Source organism: Fukomys damarensis, unplaced genomic scaffold (assembly GCF_012274545.1).
Source record: "Fukomys damarensis isolate Sample0158 unplaced genomic scaffold, DMR_v1.0_HiC HiC_scaffold_17, whole genome shotgun sequence".
Lineage (NCBI taxonomy): Eukaryota > Metazoa > Chordata > Mammalia > Rodentia > Bathyergidae > Fukomys > Fukomys damarensis.
The window spans coordinates 2,373,896-2,390,612 of record NW_022900929.1 but is presented as its reverse complement, the minus strand read 5'-3'; the positions used below and the strand labels follow the sequence as shown (position 1 = coordinate 2,390,612).

The following is a 16,717-nucleotide window of genomic DNA, read 5'->3' as shown; positions in this document are numbered from 1 at the left end:
CGTATCTGAACCTCACACTCCTTTGGTGTATCATGGAGCAAGTTAGTATTTTTCTACACCATTGTGTGATGTGCCTACCTCCTAAAGCCAAGTACACAGAGGAAAGTACTATGATGCTGTCTCACAATTAGAATTATACTGTAAAAGAGAGAAAATGGTCAAAATCATGTTGAAATTTTCTTTACATTAAGAAGTAATTCTTGCTTGTGTTCAAATGTAAATGTAATGAGACACCTCACCCTTAAGACATTCAGTAGCTCTAAGCCGGAGGCCACTCCTTACCCTTTTGAACCTGAGAACAAAGTTTCTATGACAGCTTTAAACCTTGACCACCAGGTGCTGAGGATGGAGTATCTAGGCCAGCCATAATTAAAACCTCCATGAGGCTATATCCATCCTTAGCTAAATTGTTCAGGTCCCTCAAAGACAGCATCCCTTGCAGGAAGTAAATGGCAAATATGGGACTATTTGTGTTCATGTGTCTTTTTCTCAGTGATCTAAGACAGATTAAATAAAACCTAATAAAGCTTTTGGATGACACTGATATGTACTTTGAGGTCTTTAAAGAACTTACCCAGACCTATAGACCAGATTAGAAAGATGTAATGTTGCTCTTAAATATTGGTTTTTGTTTGTTTGGTTGGTTTTTTTGTGACAGTGTCTCACTATGTAGTTGAGACTGACCTGAAACTCACTATGTAGTCCAGGCTGGTCTTGAACTCACAGCTATCCTCCTACCTCAGTCTCCCGAGTGTGGGGATTACAGGCATGCGCCACCACACCCGGCTTTAAATATTGGTTTTTAATGAGACACCAATAGTATTACATTTAGAGACAGGTATTATCTTAATTTTGATAGCTCAAAAGACAGGCAGCCAAGGGAATAACTGGTTTCTACTGGAACACAAGCAGTTCCTAAGAAGACCCTACTGGCTTGCCAGTCAGATAGATTAAAGTAGAAGACATTTTCAGGCACGTATTCTTAAAGGTCTAGGAAATGAGAACTAAACCCTTCAGTTATTTTAAATTGTCAAGTTTTTATCAGAAAGTAATGAAGACATCTCTAGATCCTGATATGATAAAAGGAAATACTATAGTTTTTCTCAAGTCAGCCTTGCAATATGTAGCTGTTAGAGGGTTATATGCCCCCTCAGAAGAGCCAAGACATCTGTGTTCTGCTGAATTTTCTAACAGACAGTGATTATGTTTCTAGGTCTAAGACACAACTTTGCAGCCTTAAGGTAAAATACTTAGGCTTCATTATATCTAAGGGAACCCAAATACTGGGAGAAGAAAGAAACCAATTCTTTTCTTTCCACAGCCCAAGACTCTGAAACAGCTAAGGAGATTTCTAGAAATTACTTTCTTTTGTTGCCCCTATAAGATATAGTGAGATTGTGTGACTCATCTGTCAGCCTATAGAAAAACCCAAAAGACAGCCATATTTTAACCTGGGAACCTGTTCCCAGACCACATTCCAGAAGCTCAAACAAGCACTTCTAAGTGCCTGCCTACAGGACACCATTTCAGTTTGTATGTTAATAAAAGGTAAGACATGGCTTTGGGAATGTTTCTTTAAGATCAGAGAGCTGCTCAATAGCCTGTAGGATATTTAAGTCATAAATTAAATATTATAGAGTCAAAATAATTTATTTAAAAAGAAAAGCCCTAAACAATATAGTTAGAATCATTCTCTTTCAAGAGGCAAAAAAAGTATCCATTCAGGTTCTTTGATTATTGGTTTGATTTTATGCTTGGCCATGCAAGTGGAGTCAATCATAGCTTTTGTCTCTGGAAGTATGTTTTGCTAAGGACTGCAGATCCACCATGAAAAAGCTCCTGATCTTAAATGTCTTTCTACACATGAGATGGTTAAGATTTAGTTCTTGTGCCATATTTAAAGGCACTCTTTTGTTCTTCTCCACTGCCCTGCCCCTGAGAAGTTATGCAGTTCTCAATAGTAGTTAATTCAAGGCACTTCGCTCCTCTGTGGCTGCTGGATTTCAAGATAAAGCTTCCAGAATGTTTGGAGACCAAAACTGGAAAGGACAGCCAATATTTTGGCCCTGGCCTCTCAAGGTCTACAAAATCCAGGACACAAGGAACCTTTCCTAAAGGATCCTACATCTTTGACTTAAAAGCTATGTAGCTACCAAGATGACAATGCCAGATGCCTACTGAAGGCCTTTAGATAGACCCTGTGTAGAGTAACTCTAACTGCTGATCACAACAATGACCCTCTTCAGCTGGAAGTAGCCAGAGCCCTCTTCGCCCTTTGCCCCCTCACAGCAGTTAGGGGTACTTCTGTCAGAGGGGGGGACTATTACAGATAGGTAAGTTAATTAGATATCTTGTAGGCCCTTAGACAGGGCCACCCTCAAGGAGCCAACATAGCAAGGAGCCAACATGGAAGACAGTCAAGACACATTCACTGAAGGCCAGAATTGTAAAAGGAGAGAGACTATGCTTCCTCTGGGGATAAATAGCAGTGATAGATATTCCAATAGATTTCTATCACCTGGGCTGGGGCCAAGGTCTTAACCCAGCCTTTCTAAGAAATATCCCTGACCCCCACCCTTACTGAAAAATCCTTGTATATGCTTGCTATGTGACTTGCTCCCCTGTTTGACCCCCATTTAATCAATATTACCCTTGTGACTGTACTTGTAACCTTATTGGTTGGTCGTGGTTTTGCCCCACCTCATGCCCACCTTTTAATTTTCCATTAGGTCTTAGAGTTTTGTCTTACTTTGTACCCATCTTACCACATGGCTTTGCTGTATAAAACATCTTTGAAAATTAGGGTCAGCAGGCAACCCACTTTCTGGTCCCCCTTCTGTCTCTTTTAGACAGAAGCTTTCTTTCCCTCAATAAATTTTTCCTACTCTCAAAATTTTTTTCCCAATTACTGGTTAATTCATGATTTTTTTCCCCTTTCCAGTTTTTATCCAGATGTTTGGCAATGTGGAGACACCGCCTAACTGCAGTTTTTTAATTCACTTTCATGGGAACATATAATATTCCCGTTTATTTTGGACAGCAGCATTTCCTTTTTCTGTGGACAGATACATATGAAACACATGCTCTTTGAGTGGAGCTTGCGGTCCTCTGAGAATTTTCTGAAGGAGGAAATGGGTTGACCTATTTGGTTGCTATGAAGCAAAAACAATCTTGTTTTCATTTTTTTAGTCAACATCTGGGTTACATTTATTATTTCACATTCTGGAGGTTCTTTAAAACCACAGTTTGTAATATGAAGGTTCATTAAGGCAGTAACTCTTTAGCTATTTCTAGTAGTTGATTTAAATACTATGATAGCTACTAGAATTTTAAAATGTTTTTCCTTTCTAGAAAATGAATTTTAAATAACATCCTTTGATTTGAAACCATAAAATGGAATATATATATTTTGTGTTGGGAGATGGATTATGTCTATATATATATTTTTTATTTTTGGTCTCAGGGATTGAACTCTGGCCCTTGCTCTTGCAAGGGTGGAACCACTGAGCCAAATCCCTGGCCCCAGGATATGGATTGATTAACCTGTTTATTTCTGTGTTTGCCATCCCATTGTAGTTGTGGGTATTGTTATGGCAGTTTTTGACTCTGAGTAAAGGACACTGTTAGTGCCATTATGAATCCATCCTCATTTTCTTCCTTGCTCACAGAATTATGAATTGTGCAGTTAGCTAGCCATCAGCAAAGGGGATCTTATCACTACAAATCTTGGAGAAATTATTTCCTTTTTAAATATACAAGGAGACAGCTCCTTTTTTAATGCTAATCTCCAGTGGCCCTGGGTGTAAGGAAGCTTCATGGTGTCCCTCAAGCCCATCCAGTTCCATGCCTATACTGAGGATGTTCAGCTGGATACTTGATGATGTTGTTGAATTTAATCCACACAAAACCCTCCCTTTTTTCCACACTTTCTGTCATATTTTCTTGTTTGGAAGGTTAGCAGAGGTGTACTATAACTTGGAGCCCAGGGTGTGATGTTGGCTGTAGCAGCAGGTAGTTTTCCTTTTCTGTCACTCATTGCCATAGAGTGCAGAGAGAAAAACATTTTCTCTTTGATAAATATTAAGCATATATATCATTAAGAGCTGCATTATATAATATTTCCTTTGTTGTTGTTTTTTTGGTACTGGGGATCGAACTCGGGTCCTTGTGCTTGCGAGGCAGGCTGTGGAACTGCTGAGCTAAATTCTCAGCCCTTTCTTTCTTTCTTTCTTCCTTTATTTCCTTTCTTTCCTTTCTTTTCTTTCTTTTCTTTCTTTCCTTTCTTTTCTTTCTTTCCTTTCTTTTCTTTCTTTCCTTTCTTTCCTTTCTTTTCTTTCTTTTCTTTCTTTTCTTTCTTTTCTTTCTTTTCTTTCTTTTCTTTCTTTCCTTTCTTTCCTTTCTTTCCTTTCTTTCCTTTGTTTCTTTTTGGTACCGTGGATCAAACTTGGGTCCTAGTGCTTGTGAGGCAGGTGGTGGCTAAATCCCCCTGCCCAGGTTATATTTTGTTTTTGTTTCGGTACGAGGGATCAAACTCGGGTCCTTGAGCTTGCGAGGCAGGCAGTGGAACCACTGAGCTAAATCTCTGGCCATATATTTTCTTTTGAGACTAATACTTTCTCCCACTATATAAAATATATAAACAAATTATATTTCCATATGCTCAGAATACATTAATAGTTTCAGTAATAGTTACATTTATTTTAACAGAAATATAAGAAAAATACAATAATCAAAAGTAGATGACATTGGCTATTTAATATTCTGTTAGAAAACAGGACTTCCTTTTAGTTCTTAGAAGAGAGGAAATAAAATGATCAAGAATGCCCTTTTCCAACTTTCACTAATTAGATTAAAATTTTTTTGTGTTGAGAAAAGATCAGACAAATGAATTCATTTTTGTTTGTGTTAGAGTATGGGAAAATTGAAAGTTTTTTTTTTTTTTTTATGTCTTTCAAGTGTTTGGCCGTTCACATGATGAGACTGTATTTCCCAAGTGTGGGAGGACCAGTGATTACAGACTTTGATTTGGTATGTGACTGCATTTTTTAGAGCATGAAATATTTAGAGAATAAAATGATGCCTCTCATTGCTTTATATAAAGAGAATCTTCATCTTGGACAAGTGTTCTTCCAAAATAATTTTCTTGAGAGTTAAAAAAGTATCAGTCTTTAGTCTTTACATACTCTACCTCTTGATCCCTCGACCTGTCCCAGGGCCTTCACTCCCAGGGATAGCTGACAGAGGAGCAGAGTCTGGAATGGAGCTGTGTATCCTGCTGTCACCCTCATTCAGCTCCCTGAGTAGTTGTTCTACCTCACAAATAAATGCCCAGTAATTTGGCTGGACATATAGAACATGGCTTTTTGTTGTTGTTTTTTAATCTGGAAAGAAAATAAGCTGAGATACTTCTCCTGGCTTCTGTTGCTGTTACTGCTTGGACATTTGGTTTTAGGACTTAAGTCTCTTACCTTCATGCTGCCTCCATCCCTTATGGGCCCCCACCTCTTTCCCTCATAGTGGAAGAGTCAGGGACCTTCTCTTTGCTGTTTTCCTACCAACTGTTATGTATTAAGAGCCTGTTGAAGATTGGATTGTCCTGTGTATGAAGACAATGAAGACCATCTTTTTGAGAGGTACTTTCACTAGTTTCATACTAAAACTACTTTTTTCATCTTACCTATACAAGTTTGAAATAGGTTAGAAGGAATTTAATGCTTTAGAGAGAAGTCTGTTATCCAAGTCCTTCTAGCCCCCTTGAAGATTGGTGCAGACCTGTCCAGGAGTTCTGAATTCAGGAGTGAATTGGGCCCACTACCTTAACCTCTGATTGGTGAATTCCCTTTGCAGAGAACATCGAGTAGAAATAGTTCTTGAATCTCAAAAGTTTGACATGGGCAGCTTTATCTTGGTTTTAGCAATCAAGAAGCATAATTGAGTCCACTGGTGATGGGAAATTTCAGGAACAGATTTCACAGGTGTGCTCTTTCCTTGATTGAAGAGTTACATAGTTGTGGGCAATCGGGGCCATTCCAGCTGTCATTTAGTTATAAGGAATTAAAGTCAGGCTTGGACAGTCATACTAATCTGAACATCTCCACATATTAGAGAGGGGAGCTTTTTGTGTAACTCCTTAATTTTATGTGACTTTAAGTTGAAGCTTTTCTTTCCTGATTTTCCTAAAAATGCTCCTCTCTCTATCCAGAGATGATTACTTCCATCCAATTAATGGAGATGGAACCATAGGATTGTCACAGATCCTCAGCCTTGACTTTGTGGCTGAGTTGGTGTGAATCATGGTGGAGAACATCATGCAGCCATTTCTTTCTGATCCTGTAACTGTGGGATTGGAGAGGTTTCTTTTTCCCCTCTTTGTCTCCATGACTTAAACATTTTTGTCTGTTAGCTATATTAGGTCCATCACTGATATTTCAGGTAATTTCCCTAGTTCAATGCAGAAGTTAGTCAACTGAAATGTTAATGTTTTTGAGAATTTGTGTCTGTACTTTTGTATGCTTACACAAGTTTGTTTAAACATTTGAACCTGATTGTTCTGTTTGAAATTGACCTATTTTTAAGTAAACATATTTACCACTGTCTTTTCTAGCATTGCGATTTCATGTAAATTAGTTACATTCCCTAAGATTCAGTTTTCTTGTATTTGAAATGAACATTTAAAAACCCAAGTGCAAGTACAGTATTTATATGAAGAATTAATCAAAATCCTAAACAATTAGTAGACATTCAGCATGTCAGTCATTCAACATATTAGGATCTTGCTTGTCCACATTTATATTCCAAGCAGAGTTGGAAGAACTATTGTATTTGGGTTTAGGAAAAATGGTTGGCAATATGAAATGTTCAAATGTACAAAAATATGAAAGAATAGTATAATCAGTATCCATATATTATTTATCAGTTAAAAATTTACTATATTTGCTTTCTCTTTAAAATACAATTTTTAATGACAGTTTTTTGTTGTTGTGGGCAAGCCATTTGAAAGTAAGTTACAAACATTACACTTTTCCCTTATTTTTTCCATTAAGTTTATTGGTACATTTAAAACAAACTATACAGTTAAATTTATCATTGGGATCTTGTACCTTTACATGATATCTTGGTTCTTGTTTTTTTCCCCATACCCCTGCCCTCTCTTCACCCCTGCCCTCCCTTCATCCCTTCAACCTTCTCTATCCCTTAACTATTTTAGCACTGTATTCATTAACTATGGATAGTCCGTATAACCATATCATCATACTTAAGAAAATGAACAGTAATTCTAAAATATTGTTTCACATATATTCCTAACTCTACTTTGCCTTGTTTTCCCAACACATCTTTTAGAACTATTTTTCTTACAAATCAGGCTCTAATTAAGATCTACAGCTTAACTAATAAAGTATTCTCTAAATAATGAAGAAAAGAATAAGACTATAAGAGCAAGAAGCAATTTAAATATGTTCAGGGACCATTTTCATCTCCAGAATTAAGGATTATTTTAATGTTACATCATTGCCTTTTCTCTTTTACTTTCCTTTTTAGTTTTATTTTAGGATTCCCTATTTTTAATGTTCATACAGAGATTTCTTTAACTGAAATACCGAATAGTTTCTTTGGTGTGAAAAACTATAATAGTACACAGGATCCTAATGAGATAATTAATAATGTGAAATAGGAAGTAAAGGGCTAAAGGTGTAGGGAAAGTGGGAAGGGTGGGGGAAAGGTAATAAGGGAGAGGAAAAAATATGAGAAACTGAAAAAATGGAAATAAAGTAAATGAGAATCAAGACCTATTATGTAAATGTACAGAATCCCAATGATGAATGTAACTGTGTTGTATACCTAGATTGTACCAATAACCTCAATAAGAAGAAAAAAAAAAAGAGACACTAATTTGATACATTAAATTTATATGGGAAGTATTTCAAATAAATGTTTTATTTTCAAAAAATTAAACCTTTCCTGTGCTTCAGAACTTGAAATAATACTCCCCTGGGTGGGGCATTTAGCTCATTGGTTCCACTGCCTGCCTCATAAGCACAAGGTACCAAGTTTGATCCCTGGTACCAAAAGAAACCCAAAACAAAACAAAACTATACTCCCCTCAACTTATAATCATAAGATGTAACTATAAAGGTATAGTAAAAGATTTTTATGGTGATAGGATGGTTGTGTATCTTAATTACAGTGGTGATGAGATGAATCTATGCAATAAAATTGTATGGAACTACACACATATATCAAATGAGTGCCTGTGAAATGACGGACTCTGAATGAGCTCTGTCAACTGTCCCAATGTCAACTTCCTGGTCCTCTTGGGGGTAGCTGTGCGATGAGCACTGATAGCTCTCTGCATTATTTTGTTCTGTGAATCAATCTATAAGTACATCATTAAAAACAGATTCCAAAAAGTTAAAAAAAAAAAAAAACAACCTGTCTCCCCTTCCTCTTTATTTTGGCAACATTTTACTTTTACTTCTTTCTTTTTATTTATTTTTGAGAAATGATTTCATGCCCAAATTTTCCCCAAAACAGAATGACTTGTTCTGCCTATAATGCTGTTAAGTTTGGTGGTGATTTTTCATTTGGTTTTTTCACCTCTAAGTTTTTTTTTTTTTTTTTTTTTTTTGGTATCGGGGATTGAACTTGAGTCCTCGCATTTGCAAGGTAGGCCACTGAACCGCTGAACTAAATCCCTGGCCCCCCACCTCTAAGTTTGTAAGCTGGAGAGCTGATGCCCCTATAAACTGCATTGGCCATTCCAGTTGTCCAGGTTCATCCCATTGCCCTTCATCTCGCTAAGTCTCCTTCTGTAATCTCAACATGTTGCTTTAGGTACCTGTACCTAATTTGGTCTAACCTGGTTTCCACTCCAGATAGATGAGATGCTGAACCAGGAGGAAGGATACTATGTCAAGAAAGAGCTCTGGTAGTTCTGAGCATGTGGAAGCCACATGTGTCCTTTTGCCCCTAGTTGTGTGGCTCCTGAATCTTGTTGCTACAAACAAACCCATCCTGGCTGCCTGTGGCCACTTGGGATCACCCAGATTTACTCACTCTTTTCTCTCAAGTTAGCAGAGCCAGTATCACATCTTATGTCTCACATGCCTGCACTGAATTCCCAGGAAACAGCAATGAGTCAAGGCACTGGTATTTCTTCATCCTGATCCCATCTATTATGACTCAGCTATGCATCTATATTTTTTTTCCTCCTCACTCACTTCTATCTGGAGCTGGTGATTTGATTAGAAGAGTGGTGGGAAGTATGACAGATTCTAGTTCCAAAGTCAAATGTCTCCTGGAAGCTGTCAGTGGTCATTTTCTAAAGTGTTGTTCTATCTTCTGAATTCTCCGTTTCTCTGCAGTTACTCTTTCTAAAGAAATTTTGGATTAAATGTTCTCTTTCACGCTCTTGGGCTTTTTCCTTCACCTGGAGATCCTTGCTGTCTGTATGCATTTAAAAATGAGATGGAGCTAGGTGGGTGGCTTCCTTTAGTGTAGTATGCAAGATTCTTCTCTCACTAGATGTCCCTCTTAAGTAGGAAGGCACATCATATTCTGGCTTCCAGAGGTTTGTCCATAAGAATCCACCAAATGAAAAGTCCCCAGAAGACCAAAAACAAAAACAAACAAAAACTATAAGAAGCTTTATTTATTTGTGTTGATGTATATCTACAGGACCCAAATTCTCTTGAGGCAGGGAACTCAATCCATCTATTTGTTTATAGAAAGGGTCTCAACATGTAATTCAGGCTGGCCTTAAACTCCCTATGTACCCCAGGCTGGCCTTGAATTCTCAGCAATCCTCCTGCCTCAGCCTCCTAAGTGCTGGGATTATAGTCATGCACTACTAACCCAGCAAGACACTGAGTAAATCTATGCAAAGAATAATTTGTTTGAGGGTTAAAAACAAATCAGCTACTACCCTCAAAACAAGAGGAATAGGACAGGAGAACAGAAGGAAGAGTACGAGGAATGTTCTGGCACAACAGCTTCCAGGCAGCCTTTGAATTCACCCTGTACGTGTTATGATTTCCATCCTGTCCATGTGAGCTGTAACCTAAGCAAGGCCTTGCAAGGGAATAACCAAAAGCCCATTCTGCTTCTCTGAATCCGCACTGTTTTCTGTTCATCGGTTTCCGATTTCCCATTTCTTCTCAAAGTGTATTAAACTCTTTCCTCTGCTAAAGATTCCTTACCCCTTCTCCTCCCTGCTCTTTTCACCTATATTAAGGTATAACTGGCAAATAAAAATTGTATATATTCAAGGTATATAAAGTGTTGTTTTGATAATGTAGATGTTGTGAAATGATTATCACAGCTGGGCTAATTAACATAGTCATCCTCTCACATAGTTACCATGTATGTGGTTAGAATGCTTAAAATTGGCAAATTTCAAGTATACATTATTAATTATAGTCACTACACATCCAGAAATTATTCATCTTATAAGTTCAATGTCTTCCCATTTCCCATAACTTCTTTTTCCTAGTCTCTTTGCTATAAGGAGTTTATTACTTTCCAATCATTTGTTGGCATTTCAGAGTGAATAGGGGATGAAAGTTTGATGTCCTGTACCTATTATGGGATCATTTTAGAACCTCAGAGAAGCAGATCCTTCACATTTCTGTTAACAGATTCCAGCACAGCTCCCTGGGGAAATGTGGTTTCTTAAACCCATATATTGGTCTTAGAGAGTAAACATTTCCTACAAACAAGGTTCTCTGCTCCAGATGCAACTCTCTTTAGATAAACTAAGAATATAACAGCAAAGATTCAAGCTGGCCCTTCTCCAAATAAGTAAATTTCAACCTTTCTCAATGGGAAGAAAACATAAGCAAACTTAAAAACCTTATTCAGAAGAGGGCCGAGGATTTGGCTCAGTGGTTCCACTGCCTGCCTCCCAAGCATAAAGGCACAAGTTGGATCCCTGGTACCATTAAAAAAAAAAACATATTCAGGAGAGAATACCAGCCACAGATTCAGCCATGAGTCAGAAGTGAGTAAAATCTCTACCCACTCCAAACCCAAGTCAATCTAAGTCTCAGGTCACTCACAGAAAAAGTACAGGTACCTGATATGAATCAAGCTACAACAGAGATGAACCTTGGAAATTGACACACTCATGGATGAACCTGCTGAACAAAAGAAGCCAGATACAAAAAGCCAAATAGCGTAAGATTGCCTTTATGTAAAATATCTAGAATAGGCAAAGGACATGCAGACACAAAGTAGATTTAAGGTTGCTGGGGATATAGAGAGGAGAAAGAATGACAGCTAACAAGGATAGGGTTGCGTTTTACGGCAATAAAAAATTCTAAAATTAGTGTTGATAGTTGCACAACTTTGAATACACTAAAAATTATTCATACTAAATTATTTAAGAGCGCCTATTATGATACGTAAATTATAGTTCTTTTTAAAAAAAGAATAGTTGTACTTTATTAACAAACAGGCCAAAGATTCACAGTTCTCTGTTCCTGTAAAACTTCATAAGGTCCAAAACTACATTGTGAGAATAAGCAAAAGATAAAAGGAAATAGTAAGACAGATCTTTCGCAAAAGAGGAGATCAAGAGATGGAGGGAGAAGAGAGGAAAGGGATGAAAAAAAGATATATTATGTACATGTACGAACTCCTAATGAGGAATATAATCATTATGTGCTATAAACATGTTGCAATAAAAAATTTTCCTACAAAGGGCAGCAAGCCATGTATTTAGAAATGAAAAGCTACTTGACTATTCTCAAGTTAAAAAGAAAAATTAGGGCTGGGGGTTGGCTAAGGGATGAGTGCTTGCCTGGCCTGTGCAAGGACCAGGTTCCATCCCCAGAAACACAAAAAGAAAAAAGAAAAAAAAAAAAAAAAAAAAAAAGAAAAGGAGAAAGGTAGGGAAGACATGCTAGAAGGGTTCTAAAAATGTGTCTTTCCACAGGAGGCAGAAAACAGAAATTTATGAGAACCAAACAGATGAATTCCTCTTACTGTAAAATAGGAAGGGGTACAAAATGTCAGTTATGGTAGCACAAATCCAGCAACAATTTCTGAAACAGACTCCTTATATTCAGCCAACCGTGCTTATTTGCTACATCCATGAAAGCAACAGTTTGTTTTTTCTATAAAGTTTAAACAGCCTTCAGATATTGAATAATACTTTTGCTCTAAATAATAGATATATTACTGATGTCCTGACTCACAGAAAAGTAGAAAAATCATCTAAACATAGTCCGTGGGTTTCAAGGAAACCCGCTCGTAAAATAAAATCTAAGAAGAATAACTCAGGTTACTAAAGACCACATGATTTTTTCACAGGCAGCACTGGTCTCAAATAGCCCCCAAACAGGATGTCTGGTTACAATTAGAAGAAATATGAGAAATGTAAACCACTCCCCAACATAAAAAAAACAAACTGCTTAACACACACAAGTATGTGAAAATCACTACTCTAGTGATCATTATACTGATCACAAAAATTATTTTAAGATATACTTCATCATCATCATCGTGTTAATATGTACTTGGTCCCCATAAGACACGAAGATGCAAAGCTTTTATCGTAATACTGATGAAGATATGCAATATAAAATTTGAACTGCTGATTCTGAGCTTAACCATGATGATAAATGAATAAATCTGGGTACTATTGAAAAACATTAAGAGAACCAGGCTTTCTTCCACAAATTGGTGCTATCTCTATACCAGCATGAACATGAACAACACTATTTTAAAGAGTCCTTGCCCTCCTTTATAGTCATAGGGCTCCTCTGGGTTCTCACACATTACTATTTTCTGACTCCCACTGGAAAAATGTGTCAGCATCATATATACTCTCTGGTTATATGGTGTGTACATAATATTAAAAGGGAAAAAATATGTCTACAGTAGTTTCAAACAAAATTACTTCAGAATGGAATTTAAATCAGTCATTTGAAAGGGAGACTCCTAGATCCTGTTGCTATTTCTTGAATACTTTTATAGAGTGTCATTTTTTTTCTCCACCCTGCCCTTTCCTTTATTGAATCTTCATACAATGAGTTTGCTATGACCATCACCGGATATAAGAACAACAACAAAAACATTACAGCCAGATCCTGTATTAGTCTCAGCTGCAGCTAAACTTCATTTCTTTTAAAACACGAATAGGAAAGCACTGAGGGAAGGAAGAAGAAAAAGACTCATTCCTTCAAGAGTTAAGGTTTGTTCTTTATCCAAGGATTTGACAGCAAAAGCATCTCCTCTGTATCATTTAATCACAGTTTGTCTTATTAAATTTTCCAATTCAAAAGTTCATTTCTCTAAAAAGCTATGGCCAAATATTCAAATAAAATTTGTACTATGCTAAGCCATATAACTAACCACCTCCATTTGGGTGTAGGGCTAACAAACTATTGTGCATACCTGTTCCAACTTCACCCATACACATATTCCATTGACATAAAAGCTGTTTAGTAACTTCTTCTAGTTACCAATTTAATCCACATTTACCAAAGAACAACAACAACAACAAAAAATGAATGTAACTCTGACTTGAAACAAGTGATTTTAACATATTTGTAATAAAAACATTAAACCAAAGCATTTATCTCTTCTACCTATACATATAATCTGGTCTATAAGATGTAAATAATAGGGCTGGGGATTTAGCTCAGTGGTTCTGCCACCTGCCTCACAAGCCCAAGGACCCAAGTTCAATCCCTGGTACCAAAAAAAAAGTACATAATATTAGGCAGCAGGCCTACACTCTTCAAAAAAGTGAAGAAAAAAAACCTAACACTAAATTTAAGATGTAGATCTTCTTATTTTTTTTCTTTTTATTGAGTTTATTGGCACAATCTAGGTATACAATACAGTTACATTCGTTATTGGGATCCTGTACCCTTACATACATGACAGGTCTTGATTCTCATTTTTTCCCCTTGTCCCTGCCCTCCCTTCACCCCCTCCTCCCCTCCCCATTTACCCTCACTTTATTTCCATTTTTTTAGTTTCTCATATTTTTTACCTCTCCCTTATTACCTTTCCCCCACCCTTCCCACTTTCCCTACACTTTTAGCCCTTTACTTCCTATTTCACGTTATTAATTATCTCATTAGGATCCTGTGTACTATTATAGTTTTTCACACCAAAGAAACTATTCGGTATTTCAGTTAAAGAAATCTCTGTATGAACATTAAAAATATGGAATACTAAAATAAAACTAAAAAGGAAAGTAAAAGAGAAAAGGCAATGATGTAACATTAAAATAGTCCTTAATTCTGGAGATGAAAATGGTCCCTGAACATATTTAAATTGCTTCTTGCTCTTATAGTCTTATTTTTTTCATTATTTAGAGAATACTTTATTAGTTTCTGTAATCAAACCCATGTAGATGTGACCTTACATACTTAGTACGATGTACACATGGAAAAAAAATTAACATTTCTAGACCAATATGGCTGTCCATTTCTGTACAATGCCAACTCAACACAGTAAATTGGGATGACTTTTCCAAAGTTGGCAGCACTGTTAAAGTTTCCCAAAATTCAATATATATATATATATGTATCTATTATTTATACAAAAAGACCAATAATAGCAGTATGTTATGAGTCAATAGCAGCAACAGCTTCTCCAGGTTCTTCAGTCATCTGAACAAAATTATAGACATTCAGCACATTCCATTAAAAAAACACAAACAAAAAAACAAAGAAAAGAATAATATCGAGATAACAGCAAAGTTCTGTTGCTGTTGTGGTACCTGGCACCATTTTTTTTATTAGCATCTTAATCATCATCTGGAAAGAGAACATTCTAGAGAAATATCTTTAAAAATAGCTCTGATAAAGCATAGTCACTACCGTGTATCATAAAGCAGGTACAAGATATTTTACATTCACAGAGGTATGATACAGTACTGTCCTACATCAATAATACTAGAATAAGTTTTGGTTTGAAATTTGCTTTGTCTGCAAATAAGATTGCTACCCCTGTTTTTTTCTGGGCTCCTGTCACATGGAGAATTGTTTTCTGTCTTTTCACTTTCAGTCTATGGGCTTCTTTTTGCACTAGGTGTGTTTCTTGTATACAACATATTGTTGGATTTTGCTTCTTATTCTATTTTGCCAGTCTGTTTTTCTTGATTGGTGAGTTGAGGCCATTGACATTGCTGGCTATAACTGATATGTACTGACTTATTGTTGACTCTTTTTACTTTTCCACCTTCTCCTTTTAATTTCTTGCCTTACCTATTTGATTTGCTCTGTTGGGCCTCATGGTGTTGTTGCCTTCATTGTCTTTTTCTAGCATCTTGTTTAGAATTGCTTGTAGTGCTGCTTTGGTATTCATGTAGTTTCTCAGGTGTTCTTTGTCGTGGAAGTGTCTTATTTCCCCATCCATTTTGAAAGAGAGTTTTGCAGGATATATCAGTCTAGGTTGGAGGTTGTTCTCTTTTAGTACTTGAAATATCTCATTCCAGGCTCTCCTTGCCCTAAGGGTTTGTGTTGAAAAGTCTGCTGTGATTCTGATGGGCTTTCCTTTGTATGTGATTTGTTTCTTTTCTCTTACTGCTTGTAGTATTTTGTTCTTCTGTTGGGTTTCTGGGATCTTGATTATTATAAGTCTAGGTGTAGATTTTTTTTTTATTGTAGCTAGTTGGGGTCCTATATGCCTCAGTTATCTGAATGTCAAATTCTTCCCCTCTGTTTGGGAAGTTTTCTGTCATTAATTCTGCGAACAGCTTTTTAAAGTCATTTGTATTTTCTCCTGCTACTTCATGGATTCCTATCAGTCTTATGTTATTCTTCTTTGCATCATCTAGGAGTTGTTGGATCGATTTCTCATGATCTCTTACTGTTTTTAAGAGACCTCTCTTTTCATGGTCACTGACTGCAATCTTATCTTCTATATCTGAGAGTCTATCTTCGCATTCTTTTATTCTGTTGCATACACTTTCTATGGAGCGTTTAATCTCCTGGATATCTGTTTGAATCTGCTTTATGGATTCCATTTCTTCCCTATGTTGGGTGTTTATTGTTTCCATTTCTTTCTTATGCTGGGCCTTCGTGGCTTCTATCATGGTCCTAAGCTCATCTATTTTTTTGTCAGTTTCTGCTCTAGAGTCTCGAATCACGACTTCCATTTTGCTCACTATCTCTATGGTTATCTGGGAAATTATTTCTGTTTTGAATTTTTCTAGAGCCTGATTGATCTGTTTTGTTACTTCCTGTGCTTTGAGTTCAGGGTGTCCTGGTGGTTCACTATTGGCCTTTTCATCCTCATTTGCCCTACTGTTTGCCATTGGTAAACTGGAAGTCTGTCCTTGTGTCTTGCTTAAGTGTTTTCTCATTTTTATTTTTGTTGTCGGACTGTCCTGACTCCATTCTTAAATTTTTACCTTTTGAACTTGTTTACTTTTGGTTGTTGGTTTAATCTCTGGATTATCACCCAAATCTTCCTGATATGGTTGTGCCCTAGCTTCTGTGTCTCTAACGACCCACAGACATTTTCATCTTCATAACATCAGAGAAAAACAGCTCAGCAAATCAACTGCAATGCCTTATCCCAACTAATACAATCAGCAGCACATTAAGATCAAGCACAACTTGGAAACTGACCACCTGTGGTAGTCACTAGTCTATCACCCTTAAATCATTTGAATTAAATTGAAATCAAGAAGCAGTCCAGAACATGTCTGCAGTGAACAAAATTTCAATATGGTGTATTTACCATTTAATGACTCAGA

At 36.7% G+C, this 16,717-nt stretch overlaps 1 protein-coding gene across 1 annotated transcript in view; it reads left to right on the top strand.

Moving 5' to 3' along the window:
- Nucleotides 1-5,012: 5,012 nt before the first annotated feature.
- Nucleotides 5,013-16,717, top strand: part of Cyth3 (cytohesin 3) — a 96,261-nt gene continuing 84,556 nt past the window's right edge. The window contains exon 1 of the mRNA XM_010642763.3: nt 5,013-5,028. The gene's annotated coding sequence lies outside the window, so the exon portion shown is untranslated. The remainder of the gene's footprint in view (nt 5,029-16,717) is intronic.